Source organism: Sitophilus oryzae, unplaced genomic scaffold (assembly GCF_002938485.1).
Source record: "Sitophilus oryzae breed Bouriz unplaced genomic scaffold, Soryzae_2.0 scaffold_1536_pilon_pilon, whole genome shotgun sequence".
In the NCBI taxonomy this organism is placed as follows: domain Eukaryota; kingdom Metazoa; phylum Arthropoda; class Insecta; order Coleoptera; family Curculionidae; genus Sitophilus; species Sitophilus oryzae.
In genome coordinates, this window is record NW_022146210.1 from 1,378,736 (window position 1) to 1,396,618 (window position 17,883).

Consider the following 17,883-nt stretch of genomic DNA (forward strand, 5'->3'; position numbering starts at 1 on the left):
GGGCGGGATATCGGACACATTGAAGATGATGAGGGGTCCGCCTGTAGGGGGTCCCGGTGGATGTCCGTCCGACGGGTGACGAGGGTGACCCCAGACGAGGCGGCTTAATTGGGATGGGAACTGACTGGTGAGGCTTAATCGTCGACCAATGGGTCGAATCTGCATAAGGAAGGCAACCAGCACACACTCGCAGGCGGGTCGTGCAAACATTTTTTGTTTTTTCTCTTGGACTGCCCCACGTCGAATTTTGAAGGCAGAAAATGTCGGGAGGAGGCGAGCATAACCAGGCCTAACTTAAACCTGTTAAAAGTAAGTCTAATTTTTTTATATTACATTTAAATTGTAAACTTTTACTGTACTCTCTACCAAATAACTTTTTTATGCCACCATGTAGCAATCAAAATTCTTTTCATATAAGTGTTGTATATTTTAGTTTTTTTGTTACATGAGCTTCAATTTAAAGTAGAATAACTTGTATAGTAATTAGAGCAACTTTTTTAAAACTTATATAGTAGATATAAGTTTAAATTCTAATTTAATTAATTATTTAATTTAAAATAACTTTCTAATTTAACTTGTAGTTACTTATAAAACTAATTTTTTTTTTCATTACTTATTTTTTTTTCATTTTTTTAGGACAACCCGGGTTCGCAGCGCGATTTTAAAAAACAAGAATGAAGAAGTCAGAAAATCTGTCTACATGCTGCATATGATCAGTCCCAAAAAATTTCGGATTGTTCCAGGCACCGTCGAATACCTGGAAAACGTGTTTATTGTCAACTCTACAGAATCGACCGACGTTCATGGAGTTGGGGGCATTCGATGTGCCCCATAGCAGTGAGACGCCACTGTTTTTTTCGCCGTATAATTATTATGGTGGGACTGAAAATGAACTTAAGCAAGGTGCGATGGTGAGTTTTCATATTTTTACATTGTTTTTTTTTGTTGTCTGTAGCTTGTTTTTTGTTTCAGGTTTTTCTCTTACAGGTGATACGGTATGGCTTGGAGAACTTCAAAAGTCGGTTCGCGTCGTGGTTCCAAAGCAGTAACTTTAGGTTCTCTACATTTACAGAATGTCGCATTAAGTACTCATTTTTTAATTTGCAATTTTCACATTCATTTTTATTTTTTTTCTTACTCTATACAAGGCTTTAATATAAAGTTTTTTTAGTAATAATAAATGGGTAATAAAAAAATAACTCTAAAGAGACACAATTAGGTAGCATATTGTTTTTCTATTATATTTGAAAATAACTGAGGTCTTATTTTAAAATTGATAATATTGTTTAATTTTTTTAATGGTGATTTTTAATTAAACGTAAATAATGTAATTTTACATTATAATGAGAATTAAAGTATTAGTAATTTATTTTTGTTACTAAAATTAAAATCAGTTTGTTCCTGCATAAATCTTTTTAGTACTAAACTGCTTTGGAATGAATTTTTTGGGGGGACAACAGCAGGATTGGGGCCGTCTTCTAGATGCCATCAGGTAAATTTATATAACTTTATATTTATCATTTTCTTTTACTAAAAAAGTGTTTTTCTTTTTTTAGGTAGGTGCGCTAGCGTAGTCGTTTGTTGTAGCATTATATCCCTTTTCCCCCTTTTTTAAAAATGTTTGTAAGACGCCTGAAATTTGTATAAGTTAGTTGTATAAGTAGTTGAATAAGAATTGGTGAGAGTTGGAAAATAGAAGAGGACAAAGAAGATGGAGGAGGATCACTTTGAAATAGAAGGAAAGAGATAGAAAATTTTCGAGGAAAGGAGGAGGATTTTGTTCGCTGTAATGGAAGTTTTTTGAATGAAATTTGGTGCAACTGTATTAAGGTAATTTTTTTCATCTAGTTACAAAAAGTAAATACTTATCACAACTTTTATTTTTTTATAGATGTTATTGATATCTTGTATATCAAGTTTCATTTATTTGCGTATTATACAAGCCTATCTATTGGTGGAAATGTAAAATGGCAGCTGGTATAACACCTTGTATGAATTATTAGGAACTCCAAAGAAGTTTTTACATAATTTAAACTGGGAAGAAGCTCATTAAAGACCAGTTTAGGCTGCAGTAGTACCAGGACCTTAAATTGGCTTCCACAACACAGATATCTTTCAAAAATGGTAAGTTTTAACAAATCATGTTCTTTTTTTTAAGTTTTACAAGTTCTACAAGTTTAATATTTTGAATTTATACACATATATTTTAATAGGTATTGTTATCGATTGTGGGTCCGCTAATTTAAACTCACGATAAAATACTTAACGAATTTATTTTCTCACTATATACACACATAATTAACTATCTAATAATCCTTCACCATTTTGTCAACATTTGCTATTCAAAAACTAACCGTATTTTAGATAGCGGCTGCTTCTCGAACGTTTGAAAATTATCTTTTTCGTTTTTTTTTTATTTAAATTAATCTAATTTGATACTACAATTTTTCCTATTTATTTTAATTTTTAGATATCTGTTCGAGTGATGTACTGGGCGTTAACAGTTGCTGTTACAAATCTGCAAATGAGTTACTACTATGCATACCTTTGAGGAATGTCAAGAAATGTTTTTTGAATTAAACGTTAGTGAAAAACTTGTCCACAAATGTCAATTTCAAGATACAATCAATAGTACTTAGATTGATTAGCCTTCATTACCATTGTACTATGAAAATGGTAAGTTATTTTTATTTTTTTTTTATTTTTTAAGGCTACAATTTTTGTATTTTACTACAAAATTGTAGGCTTCAAATTCGAAATAAAATATGTTTGAGATTGAAAATATATTAATATATTTTTTTCAATCTTTGTAGTTATTTACAAATTTGTATCAGACAATTTTAATTTTATTTGGTATGTTTTCTTTTTGTAAAAATCTATGAATATTTGACAATATTTTAAAGGGTTACTATTGCGTTTATTTTTTAATATCTACCTAACATATTAAAAAACACATATTTTTTTATTCCAAAATGTGAAGAAACTGACTATAAAAATTTACTTATTTATTTTTTGTATTTTTAGTAAGCAATACAAATTGGTATTAATGGACGTTTTGACAGCTGTTTCCAGTCGAAGTTCCAGTTTTAATGGAAAATCTTTAATGGACACAGAAAAATGCCATTTACTGGATTGACTTCAACACCTGTTGCCTTTTAATAATGGTAAGTTATGCCTCTCAACTTATTCTTATAAAATTTAAAAATCTAATAAAAATATTAAATTTTCCATCGTATTCAAGCTCTTTTGGCTCAATATTAACAGGCTCTATTTCTGTTTTCTTTTGTGAACTAAAACAATAATAAAAAAGACTTAAAAGCGGGACAAAATAAAACACAGACACTGTATTACTGGTTGCATATCAGCGATCTTGGAAAAAATGCATAGTTTTTAAATCTTTTTTTAATAATTATTCAAGTTTCCACTAAGATACACGCAATAAAATTTTACATACCGAGTAAATATAAGTTGATTTTTTTACTTTGATATTTTTAGTAAAGTAGATACCTTATTTATATTTTTTTCGATCATTAAAACCGCAAATATTATATTAATTATAATTATTTTTTATTAGAGAAAATTAACTAATTTTAAGTCTATCTAAGATCTTTATTGTTTATTGTTTGTTTAATATGACTTATTTAAATTTATATAAAAAATAGCTATTATTTTTTTACATAATTTTGAATATTTCTTTATGTTTTAAAAAATTGATATAAAAAATTATTTAATATTTTTTTTCAATTTTAGGTATACAACGGTACAATTGCTGTTAGGAAGTTAACAAGTAGTACTAGTTGCAGATAATATATTATGGTGAACATCAAAAAGCTTTAAATGGAATGAAACTTGCAGGAAAAATAAAGGAAAACCATTTTAGACTGTATACGTAATAGCTGTTAGAGTGGATCCAGTCCTTCATCAATGGTAAGTTATTTATCTCTTTTTTTTTATTAAATTTCTTTGACAAGGTTGAAAATTATGATAAATTTAGTATGAACAAACTGACGTCATAATTTTTTTTTATTATTTAATTTTTTTTGTACTTTTAGTGAGCTGAACAAATTGATGGTAATGGACATTTTGACAGCTGCTATCACAACTCAACGAACAAGTTGCAGCTTTGAAGGAACATTTTTGATTGGATACAGAAAAATGTCAGTCGTTTCAGGATGTAAAGTTAATAGAACCAGGGTCGGGCTCGACATCTGTTGCCTTTTAATAATGGTAAGTTATTTTGATCATTTTATATAGGGTTGTTCACCACATACAACGCGGAGTATCGTAGCTAAACTCTTAGATTTTTGCAAATTGTACGTTTTGGGTTCATTGAAGGACTATTAGAGCTACAATTTAAAAATATTTTTACAAGATACAGAGTGGCCCAAATAAATAAAAAATATCAAAGTTGTATTTTTTTAAATGGAACACCCTGTATATTATTACATTTTTAGTTTCTACCATTAAAATAAAGATAAATTTGATTAAGGTTTACCGCATTTTAATCTTACCCTTTTTGAAATATTTAGGTTTTTGTCAAAATACAGTAATAATTTTAATGCTTTATTTCCCCAGGCGTATTTAAGTTTTTAAAACCAAATATTGTACTGATATTGTCTATTTACTAAATTTTGTGTTTCATTAATAAAAATTATACTACCTTATACAGAGTGTTTAAAATTTTATTTTAAATAATAATTAGCTATAAACGGCAATAACTTGTTTAATTTAAATAGAACACCCGGTATATTTTACAAGAATCAGATGCACAATTTAATTGTCTATCAAATTGTATTGTATCATATTTTACCTATGTCTTCAGGTTTTCGTAAAAAATGCATTTTCTTATAATTTAGACCTCAAAAATCAATATACCCATGGAATATTGACATTTTTGATTATTTTTAAACATGTAACAAATTTTTAAATGGTACGGATACTAATATTGTCGATATAGTTCGTTTATGTTATTAAAAAATAAAAAAAAATGTTTAAGTATTTGTAAAAGAGAACAAAATAATATGATCCCAGTATTCAAACTACATTAATTGACTGTTTACGTTGATTAATAATAATTGCTCCAAATACTAAAAAACTGAATTTTGTATGTGTATTAGACAGCGTGGTAAAAAGTAACACCTTAAAAATGTTATTTCATTTTTTGACGGATGCTTATTTATAACAACAGAGACGTTCATTTTCATAACTTATTATTATATTGATTTCTGATTCCAAATCCACATTTATTTAGAATAATTTATTAACTAATACAATTAAATATGTAATTAATTAATATTTTGGCGGAAATAATGGCGGTATATTTATAATTAATGTTACTCTTTTATAAAGATATAAATAGTTTTATTTTTGTATACCAATACTGGTATAATATTATCGTTTTTAGCACCTGTACATTTGTTGCTTTAAAAACAATCTAAAATGTCAATATTCCATGGGTATTTTGATAAATGAGGTCTAAATTATAAGAAAATGCATTTTCTACGAAAACTTGAAGGGATAGGTAAAAATGGTATAATACAATTTGATGAACAATTAAATTGTGCATCTGATTCTCCTAAAACATACAGGGTGTTCTATTTAAATTAAACAAGTTATTGCCATTTAAAGCTGGAAATTATTTAAAATACATTTTTAGACACTCTGTATGAGGTAGTATTATTTTTATTATTACAACACAATAACTGATCAATAATTAAATTTCAGTAAATATCTAGTATTAAAAACTTTGATACCCTTGGAGAAATGAAGCCTTAAAATTTTTACTGCAATTTCACAAAATTGAAAATATTTAAAAAACGGTAAGGTTTAAGGGTGATAAACCTTAATCAAATTTACCTTTATTTTAATCATAGAAACTAAAAATGTAATAATATACAGGGTGTTCCATTTAAAAAAATATAACTTTGATATTTTTTATTTATTTGGGACACTTTGTATCCCCTAATAGTCCTTCAACGAACCGAAAACTTACAATTTGTAAAAATCTATTCGTTTAGCTACAATACTCCGTGTCGTATGTGGTGAACAACCCTGCATACAGGGATTTTCATACAACTGGTTTATTAAAAGTGTTTTACTGTATATATTTTTCTAAGTCTATAACTAGTTTAATTTGGACTAAATTTGAATTTAAAACATTTTTAATGGACTAGTTACGCGAAATACCCTGTATATATTGTCATAAAATGGCATTGATAAGCTTGAAAATTCTGTCAAATAATTAAATTTTTCATACTCTGCAGTTTGTACAGTGTTAGCATTTTATTTTGTTCTAAATTTTAACAGGTTTTAACTTTTTTTTATTTTAGAAGCTAGAACATTCATTAAAAAAAAGAAATTATAAAGTTTTAGCTCAAGTTTTAATGTGTATTTGGTTAAATGGAAGACCTTATACATTAAAAGTATATTAGGTGGCACATTTTTTTAATTTCTGAAAGACACTCGTGCCCTTTCATTGTAATAAATAGTTTTATCAGGATTTAATAAAAAATACACCAAAATTATTATGTTTATTTCTCTTTTTTTAATTTATAGGGCATTTTACTTAAAAATATACAGTTTTACCAATAACTGGGTGATACTTGAGAGTGTATGACATTTATAATAATAACACCTTGAGTGGAAAACTAATATTATTGTTTTTTTAATTAATATTAGAGCTCAAAAAATTAAAAAGTTATAGCCAGTTAAAGTGGAAAAAAATAAAATGCTAACAGTGTTTTACTGGTTGCATATCTTTTAATTTATTTCAAAATTATTAAAGTTATCACCAAAATAACACAATAAATTTACGAGTTATTACTAAATATTATTTTTTTCTTTTTCTATATATCTAGTAAATTAGATATTTATTTTTTGGTTTATTGTTAACTCATTATTATGCTTTATTTTCTTATCAAGGAATTTTACAATTTTTTATATAATTTCGGAAGTTATCAATAAAAGTTTTTTTTTAATTTTATATAACCTTTATAACTTATTCAAATTAATATAAAAAATGTCTATTATTTGTTTGTTATGTTACATAGTTGTAAATATTAACATAATTTATGTTATTGTCTGTTTTCTGATAGCTTCAAAAATTGCTATAATAAAAAATTACCTAATATTTTTTTTATTTAGGCATACGATAGGACAATTGCTATTAGAAACCGATAAGACATACTAGCTGCAAATAATATGTATGGTGGTTATAAAAGAGATTTAAATGGAATGAAACACTTGTGCAGAAGAAATCAAGGAAAACCATTTTGAACTACTGTTACTTAATAGCTGTTAGAGCGGATCCAGTTCTTCATCAATGGTAAGTTATTTATCTATCTTATAAAATTTCATTGGACAGCTTGAAAATGTTTAAAATTTTCTAATATTCGAGCGCTTTTGCTCCAATATTAGAACAGCCAACAACTATTAAAAATAGGCAGGACAAAATAAAATGCTGATACCGTATTACTGGTTGCATATAGTTACGGATTACGTGGGTCCGCTAATTTAAAGTCACGATAAAATACTTGACGGATTTATTTTCTCACAATTTATACTGATTACAACACACAATTAACTATTTAAAAAAATCCTTCGCCAAATTGTCAATTGTCAACATTTGCTATTCAAAACTGGTTTAAAATTACAGAACTCTTCACACACACCTTGAAGATATGTTAAAGTTCCCACTAGAATAAACGCCGTAAATATATATTTTTGTAAATATAGTTTTGTTTAATCTTTTTTATTTTTATTTTTTATTAATCTTGTTTTCAGAAATCTTCAAAAATTGGTATAGTAAAAATTTACCTAATTTTTTTTGGAATTTTAGGTATACGATGGGACAATTGCTGTTAAAAATCCACAAGCCATACTATCTGCAAAAATTATGGTTGACAGAAAAAAGCTTTAAATGGAATGAAACTTGTGCAGAAGAAATCGAGGAAAACCATTTTGAACTGCTGTTACTTAATAGCTGTTAGAGCGGATCCAGTTCTTCATCAATGGTAAGTTATTTATCTATCTTATAAAATTTCATTGGACAGCTTGAAAATGTTTAAAATTTTCTAATATTCGAGCGCTTTTCTTTTTCTTCCAATATTAGAACGGCCAACAACTATTAAAAATAGGCAGGATAAAATAAAATGCTGATACTGTATTACTGGTTGCATATAGTTAGGGTTTACGGGGGTCCGCTAATTTAAACTCACGATAAAATACTTACCGGATTTATTTTCTCACGATTTATACTGATTACAACACACAATTAACTATTTAAAAAAATCCTTCGCCAAATTGTCAACATTTGCTATTCAGGTTTTATTTGCTAAAACTGGTTTAAAATTACAGAACTCTTCACACACACCTTGAAGATATGGACATCAAAAAGCTTTAAATGGAATGAAACTTGCAGGAAAAATAAAGGAAAACCATTTTAGACTGTATACGTAATAGCTGTTAGAGTGGATCCAGTCCTTCATCAATGGTAAGTTATTTATCTCTTTTTTTTTATTAAATTTCTTTGACAAGGTTGAAAATTATGATAAATTTAGTATGAACTAGTATGAACAAACTGACGTCATATTTTTTTTTATTATTTAATTTTTTTTATCTTTTAATTTTTTTTGTACTTTTAGTGAGCTGAACAAATTGATGGTAATGGACATTTTGACAGCTCCTGTCACAACTCAACGAACAAGTTGCAGCTTTGAAGGAACATTTTTGATTGGATACAGAAAAATGTCAGTTGTTTCAGGATGTAAAGTTAATAGAACCAGGGTTGGGCTCGACATCCGTTGCCTTTTAATAATGGTAAGTTATTTTGATCATTTTATATACAGGGATTTTCATACAACTGGTTCATTAAAAGTTTTTTACTGTATATATTTTCCTAAGTCTATAACTAGTTTAATTTGGACTAAATTTCATTTTAAAACCTTTGTGAAATACCCTGTATATATTTTTATGAAATGGCATTGATAAGCTTGAAAATTCTGTAAAATAATTAAATTTTGCGGAATATTCGTACTCTGCAGTTTGTACAGGGTTGGCATTTTATTTTGTCCCAAATTTTAACAGGTAGTTTTAACTTTTTTTATTTGGGAAGGTAGAATTTTCATTGAAAAAAAAAGAAATTAGAAGGTTTTAACTCGAGTTTTTATGTGTTTTTTTTCGTATATTATTTTTATCAATTTTTTTAAATTTACAGGGTATCTTATTTAAAAAAAATTATACATTTTCTACCAATAACTTAAGTGGGTGTCAAATGGCAGTGTATCATATTTATAACAATAAAATGTACTAAAACTTGACAGGAAACCCTATAATTTGTTTTTTTAATGAATGTTCCAGCTCATAAAATGGAAAAAAAATTAAATGGACAATGCTAAGATTGTATTACTGGTTGCATAGTTTTTTTTTAGTTACCACCAAAATAAATATAATAATTTCCGAGTTATTGCTCAATATTAGTTTTACTTTTATATATATATCTAGTAAATTCGATATTTAATTTTTTGAGCATTAATAAGTCATAATAAGTTATCAATAAAAGTCTTTCTTTTAATTTTATATAACTCTTTATAACTTACTCAAATTAATATAAAAAAAATTTGTACTATTTATTTGTTATTTTTACATAGTTCCAAATATTAAGATAATTTATGTTATTGTCTGTTTTTTGATAGCTTCAAAAATTGCTATAACAAAAAATTACCTAATATATTTTTTATTTAGGTATACGAAAGGACAATTGCTATTAGAAATTAATAAGTCGTACTAGCTGCAAGTAATATTTATGGTGGTCATCAAAGAGATTTAAATGGAATGAAACTTGTGCAGGAGAAATCGAGGAATACCATTTTGAACTGTTGTTACTTAATCGCTGCTAGAGCGGACCCAGTTCTTCATCAATGGTAAGTTATTTATTTATCTTTTATAAAATTTCATTGAGCAGCTTGAAAATTTCTAAAATTTTCTAATATTCAAGCTCTTTTGTTCAAATATTAGAACAGCCAATAACAGTTAAAAAATAAGCAGGACAAAATAAAATGCTCATACTGTATTACTGGTTGCATATTGTTAGGGATTCCGTGGGTCCGCTAATTTAAACTCAGGATAAAATACTTAACGGATTTATTTTCTCACAATTTATACTGATTACAACACACAATTAACTATTTAAAAAAAAATCCTTCGCCAAATTGTCAACATTTCAAAACTGTTTGGTTTAGAATTACAAAACTCGTCGTCACACACACCCTGACGATAAAGTTCCCTCTAGAATAAATGCCAGAAATATATATTTTAATAAATATAATTTTGATTAATCTTTTTGTTTTGTTTTTTATTAATCTTGTTTTCAAAAATCTTCAAAAATTAGTACAGTAAAAATTTACTTAATATTTTTTTGGAATTTTAGGTATATGCTGGGACAATTGCTGTTAAAAATCCACAAGCTGTACTATCTGCAAATATTATGATGGACATCAAAAAACTATAAGTGGAATGAAACTTGCAAGAAAAGACTCAGAAAGACAATTTAGGACTGTGCTTAATAGCTGTTGAACAGTGGTCGCAGTCCTATATCAATGGTAAGTTATTTATCTCTTTTTTTCTAACTAAATTTCGTCGACAAGCTTGAAAATTATGATAAGTTTTAATTTTCAAGCAATAAGTAATATTCAAGCTGCACAGGTCTCTGAGATCAACGTCTATTCCTATATGTCACTTATTAAAAATTGATATAAAAACTTGTCAAAAATAATATTTAAATAAAAAAAAGGAAAAAGGTTTCAAACATACCGATAATTATACAAAGGTGAAAACCTTAATTTAAAAAAATATGAACTTTGAATTTTTTTAACATTTCTGTCTTTAATTTTTTATAATTTTTTATACCAATTTTTTATAAATGATATATTCTGGTCTACCTGGCAGAAATAATTTTCATCAATTGTTATTTCAAAAGCCACTATAATGCTGCTTTTTTTCTCCTAGGGTATATACAAATTATTAATTTAAAAAACATAGTTATTGCATTAATAAAAATATATTTATTTTAATTTTTGCATAGATCGTTTTATTCCTTTTTTTAATATAATTTTTATTTTATTTTTTAGATATCTCTGCATTTTCTTAACAATGGATATCCCCAACAGTTGCTCCTACTCCTCACTTTCCTCTTTCACTCAACATAAAGCAGACTCAATACTCCTCAATGCCTCACCAAGGTTCGTTAGCTTCATTAATAGTGTTATTGTTTCAATAAATTTGTTTATTGGTTTTTATCCTCTTACTATATAATTACATCAGGCGTCATTTTAATGTTAATTTTTTGTAAAATTTTGATAATCTGGATAGAAACCTTTATTTTTTCTTAAGCTTTTGCAATATAAAACACTAGTTAAGAGCAATACACTTTATTTTATGAATAGGACCATTATCCCTGTTGATATTGTCTTTATATTTATGCTTTGTGTTGCCTCTAGTTTGAGGGATGTTTGATTAATTTTAAATCATTCAAATCAATGCAATAATCTTTATGGAGGATATGTTGAGCAACATTATACTAATCTGTTATAATTTTTCATTTCAAGCTTTTTTTCAATCTCACCTATCTTATATTTTACTTCCATTAGTTCAATCATTAAATTGTTATTAAATAAAACTATATTGTATTCTGGATTTCGTCAAAGGTATTTTTAAAAGATTTAAAAAACAATCTTTATAGGGTTGTATCATTTCCAATTTATTTTATTTTGTATTATTTATATTTTCCTAAACTTCTCTAAGTTTATTCCAGATTATCAAAATTATAATTTTTATACTTGCGCATCTGCGTCACTATAGCCCTATGAACACAAGTATTATTTTGGTTTTAAAGTTTATATTTTTTAATATTTCATTTATTGTATTAACGCAAAACTAAATTTTATAGAATTTAACTAACTATATCTTCAACCGGACGATAATTTAAGAGTTAATGGTCATTTAATATTTTTTCATAAACATTAAATGTGATTATTGAATACCAATGTTAAGCCAGTAGAAATGATTTATTAGTGTTTATTTTTTTGAAATATTTTTTTATTAAATCAATTTTGGATACTTGTGTTCATATAGTTTTTTTTTGCTTTTGAGAATTATTTTTGGTAGTACCCTAACACAGATGTTTTTAATCAATTTATATGATTTTAAAACATGTTTATATCTATTTTGTATTTAAATTTTAGCGATAAAGTTTGTTTCTTTAACACACAATGCACTTCATGCATTGTTTTCTTTTTTATGTGCAGAATTCTCTTTATATACAGTATGTCCGTCAGTATGTATATACAGTATGAACGTCTTTACAAGAGCAAAAGCTTTTTTTTGAACATTTTCATAAAAAATACATTTCTTATAAAAATATTTTTCTTTTTAATATTTTCATTTTAATTTATTTAACAAATATATTGTGTGAGCATATTCGTAGATATACTGTGCGATTCAAGTATATTTATTTATACTAAAATTATTTTTTTAAATGCAATAAAAGTAATCCAATCAAAATTGCATAAATTAATTATTTTAGAAGAGTTCAATTGAAAATAAATACATGAATTTCAACCTTTAATATTACTGGTTGCCTAATCGATTCTTATGTAATGTTGTGGTAATGTTCTTATTATTTAAAAAAATCTTATTTCCAGTAGTAATTTTTTCTCTAAATTTTAGTATTTAAAATGTCTCTGAAAAATACAAACTGCTGTTTGCTATGTGTTAATAAAATCGTTACACTTGCGTTTAAGATAATTAATTACTGCTATATAATTTTTTTATAAAATACGAAACAAACTTTATCTCCTAAAATTTATGAATTTTACATATGAAAATCGTCTGCTAGGGTATATAATATATAATATATTTACTGTAGGATCAATTGAAATATCATAAGCCATGATATAAAAATTAACACTTGTATATACATATTTGTTAAATATATAATTTTAAGATAAAACACATTTTTACCCAAAAAATAATAATTCTAGTTTTATATGTGGCATATCGTTTTTCAGTTGGTCCTTCATTACCCTTAGTGGTTTAACGTAATATCAAAATTTAGATCGTTGTAAAATATTACAAATACCCTCTTAGAATAACAATAAAACAACAGAGTTAATAAAATATATATATTATTATTTTTACATCTAATAATAAAGTACAGTATATATATTAATATAAAATTATATGTTGTTAATGAAATTATAATGGATGCTACATGTATGTACATCTAATTGTTTTACGCAGTTTTTTTCTAATATTTGTTTTGTATCTTAGATAAAACTTTAGTGTCGCACATTTTTTAATGTTACAATAAAAATAAAATTTTATATGTAAATATAAATCAATATAAGGTGTTTTTTTCAGTACAAATATTTATTAAATAACTTAATTTGCAAAGTAAAGTAATTATACATATTTTGGTTTGTTGTTCTAATTTTTAGAAGTTTTTAATTGTGCTATAAGAAGAAATAAAGATAAAACAGCTCCTCAATTTGATTGAATACACCTAATATTGATTATGAAATATTATTAATTGATGTGTCCCACTTGCTGTGGTTAATCAAACTTTTATCAAAAAAATTTCGGTTTTTGCATATAATATATTTAACTAATTTCATATGTATATGGGTTTTTGTAATTTAAGATGATTTGTTGGTTGCCTATATTTTCTTAAAAATCTTTTAGAAACCTCCAACAACTATTAGATGATTGTAATTCTTTTTTTTTGCTTTTTTGTTAAACAAATGTAATATATTGTTTAAATTTTAAAAAAAAAAAAAAAAAAAAAAAAAAAATATACAGGGTGACCCAGTATAACCGAATCTTTAAATCCCACACGTTAGCAGTTTTTCATTATTCTTTCATTGCAAAAATATTTTAAAAAAAAAAAAACTTTTGTTTTAATAGATCTACACGGTGATTATACTATAATTTTAGGCTTAATGTTTGCAAATTTTTTTTTTTTTTTTTTTTTTTTTTTTTTTTTTTTTTTTTTATTTACTACAGAAATTTTCAAATTTTAAATAACATCAATATTATTTTATGTTTTTCAAATAGAAGTACATAGTGCCTTTTTCAAAACTATATGTATTTATTTTATTTAGAAAATTGGACAATACAAGTTTTAAAAATGTCTGAAAATCTAACTGAAGTCAAAAATAATTTTTAACTTTATTATCCAACGATATAATGTCTAAAAAATAACTTAAATTAATAGTAAAATCTTAAACAAAAATGGTACAAAAAGTATGAGCTCTATAAATTGTTATAGATTAATATTTTTAGTTTTTTAAAGGGAAAACTACATTAGTACAAAAATATTTTTGTATTACCCTGTATATGTATAAGAATATTTTCAATATGTGCTCTACTTTAATTATCGTCATTTGTAAAAAAAATGGAGTGAAAATCGCAAACAGAAAAATTTATATTAGGTCTTTTTAGTATACCGGGTCACCCTGTAATTTGACATAGGCTTTTTGTCTCATTTGCATAGACAGTGAGTGTTGATAACCACAGTAAAAAATATACAGGGTCCAGCAACAAAGCGTCTTAAATTAATTTTAAGTGCAGACCATAAACTGTGCACTAGGTCCTATTTCAGTTTTTTTTTTCATGTTTAGTTGTATAGGGCGTCTGAAAAAAGTGTGGATGTTTTTATTAAATGCCTTTTTCCCACGTTTTTACACTAAATTTTTGTTTTGGTAGTTCTAGAGAAATAAGTCTATAACATATAGGGATAGGTGCAGGGTTTTCAGAGATATTTAGTGCGATAAAAAATTAAGTTATATATATTTCTTAGGATTCTGATCGTCTTTTGTTTATTTTTATTTCACTCTCTGGCAGTTCAGGTAAAACCTTACATGTAAAGTACATTTAAAGTTTTCTCCTACCTCCAATAAGGAAACCTGTAAACCGTAAACCGCACTAAATATCTCTGAAAACTCTACATATACCGTATGATCGAAAAAAAACAGCGTCCAGTTGGTTTGGAAATGAATATCGATGGAAATGAATAACGATATTTCCCACATAAGTTTATATACAGGGTGTCCCCGAAATACGTGCAAGTATAAGTAAGTTAAAAATAACGGAGTTATTTTACTTCGAATTTTTCCAAAAAAAAATGATTTTTTGCTCAAGTTTTGAGAACCACTGGATCTTTTCTGGATTTTCTTTCTTGTAAATTTATTTTACTACCTATGTTGCCATATTATCAAGAAATGATGTTTTTTTTTAACTAAAAACTAAAAAAAAATGCACAAAATTTTTCAAAAAATTCCGAATTTTCAAAATATTTTTTTCGCGAAAAAAACCTCATAGGCGTGATTCTGGGGTATACTACCACTTAAAATACTTGCACTTATTTCTGGGACACCTTGTATAAAATGACAGCGATCTTCATTTCACAGCCATCGCTGACGCAGTTTTTTTTTCGATTGTATTGTATTTTGTAGACACTTTGTAAAAAAATAAAAATACAAGGCTTGAAATAGAAACAATGCTTGGTATTTATTACAGGTGGTTTGTACTAACGATTATAAATGTTATGAGAGTGCTCAAAATTTCATATGAACGTGGTTAAAACATACAGTAATTTTTCTTGGGTTTTCGTAAAAGTAAAATACGGGGCATTAGGTGAAAAAGTCAGTATGTCAACATTTCAGTGCGTTCCTTTTAAAAAATAAGAAATTATTTTCTTTTTATTATTAACCAAGTTCGGCATCGAATTTTGAACCCCCTGTAAAATGTACGATTACGATATTCATGATAAAGTTAGTATAAACCAACTGTAAACACTTAATTTTTAACTCTGTGGTAAACACTGTCGTCAGTTTGTAGATTTTTAGTTATTTTTTAAAATATACTCTAAGGTATATATTTTCATTGGTTAGTTTATTTCTCTGGAACTTTGCTCTGGAACTATCAAAACTACTACAGTGACAAGAAAGGAATACTTTGCACTCGCACTTTTTTTAGATATCCTGTATACAAGTGAATATATTTTCGTAAAATATGTTCTAGCAAGAGCGTAGCCAAGAGTGGGCAGAGAGTAAGCTAGAGATTAAAAAATTGCCTTAAGGGTCAAGTTTTCCAGAAATTTGCAAAAACGAGGATTTTGTTTTACTGCGCCCTCTAGGCCATCGACTGGCGACGCTCTTCTTTTGCATTCAGTAAGATCTGTCCAACGCGTCAGGGAAAATCTCGACAGATGACATCCAAAAAATGACAGAAAATACAATTTATATGTTAATTAAAATGACAGACATAACTATCACGCCATGACCCTTTCGTTGAACAAACTATACATAGTTTAGGTCTGCACTTAATGCGTCTGCAATAAAGTCCTTAAGTTCTTTAATAAACGACCTCTATCGATGTTCGGCGTACTGTTTGTTGCTGAACCCTGTATATGGAGTATCCCATTTAGTTAGTGGGTTTTTTGGCTTATTCGTAAAAACTTTCGATTTTTATGAACATGAGTTACATTTTTGCTAGCCCACTTAGTATTCTTGATACAGGGCGAATTTGAAAATGTGGCAGTGTCAGATCCCTTCGTATCACAGTTATTCATAATTTTATGATTTTTCGAAGAATCCAGTGGCCTTATTAGTTTCTATTTTTGAAATTTTGACCAATGTTTATTTTTAATTGGGACAATCTGTATATTATGAAATTAATTCGTCCTTTTACAAGCTTATTAAAAATAGATAATACTGTGTGTCATTAAAACATACATTAATTTTTCTTAGAAGAATTTTTGAGAAGCTTGTAAAAAGATTCCCTTGGCAAATATACAGGGTGTCCCATTTAAAAACAAAGTAAACATTGGTCAATATTTGGTATATAAAATTCTTAAAAGAAAAACTAAATAAGCCTTTGGGTTATGTAAATAGATTTATAAAAATGCATTTTTACCTTGAGACATGTCAGGCTAGTGAGATACGACGGGTGTCCGAAATGCAACATTTTTATTATCCTTAAACTCCTTTCACTTAAATGTAACTCAAGTTTGTAGAAACTGTTAGGTTCTATTAATAAGTCAAAAAACTCTCAATTGCAACTAAAATGGATACTCCTGATGCATGTACAGAGTGTCCCATTTTGGTTGTAATTGAGGGTATCTCGCTCATAAGCAACTTTGAGCTAAATTGTCATGGCTTCCTTAGACCTTTGGAGTTTAGGAGACTATGACTAAAAGCTTGCTGGCACGGTCCAAGTATACTTAGACCTAGTACACTTGGATAGTGCCATATAAATATACTTATATGGACGCTACGCGCGTGTTACTTGTTTGTACGCTGCTTGTAACTTATTAACTGTTTTATCCGAGTTGGAAGGCTTTGTAACATCCAAGTAAGTTGGTACCAAGCCTACTTACTTGGATGTTATGAAGCTTTCCAACTCGACCATACAAACGCGTACGTAAGAAGCGGCCAACATCCTTAAGTATATTTATATGGCAATTATGGCAGCATCCAAGTGTATTTTGATCGAAGTACATCTGTACCGTGTCAACCGGGCTTAATGGAGAGATAACCCTCTTTTGCAACCACAATGCGATGTATACTCTTGTCCATAGCAGGCACTTCATCATCCAGTATAAAATAATCATTGCATGTAGTAATCCATCCTTGCATGTAGTAATTTATTATAAATAAACCTGTTGAAAATGAAAATAATTGTTTTATTTTAAACTTGCGCATGTGGCGCCCTCTGGTGGTAAAGCCCTGAACTAAAATAAATGCTTGTAGCGCCCTCTGGTGTTGATGCCCGGAACTAAAAACTGATAGTAGCGCCATTTGGTGTTAATGTCCGGAACTAAAAAAT

At 27.3% G+C, this 17,883-nt stretch overlaps 1 long non-coding RNA gene across 4 annotated transcripts; it reads left to right on the forward strand.

Annotated features, from left to right (window-relative positions):
* The first annotated feature begins 38 nt into the window (after nucleotides 1-38).
* LOC115878868 lies at nucleotides 39-11,276 on the forward strand. 4 transcript variants are annotated; one of them, XR_004049615.1, is made up of 16 exons: nucleotides 39-309; nucleotides 637-911; nucleotides 973-1,492; nucleotides 1,557-1,830; nucleotides 1,892-2,124; nucleotides 2,471-2,676; nucleotides 3,025-3,164; nucleotides 3,751-3,927; nucleotides 4,053-4,227; nucleotides 7,144-7,324; nucleotides 7,838-8,012; nucleotides 8,356-8,491; nucleotides 8,643-8,817; nucleotides 9,742-9,920; nucleotides 10,427-10,598; nucleotides 11,127-11,276. It is a non-coding gene; the product is annotated as an uncharacterized LOC115878868 (long non-coding RNA). The 4 variants fall into 4 exon arrangements; XR_004049616.1 differs by having other exon boundaries at nucleotides 988-1,492; XR_004049618.1 differs by lacking the exons at nucleotides 8,356-8,491; nucleotides 8,643-8,817.
* Nucleotides 11,277-17,883: the final 6,607 nt, after the last annotated feature.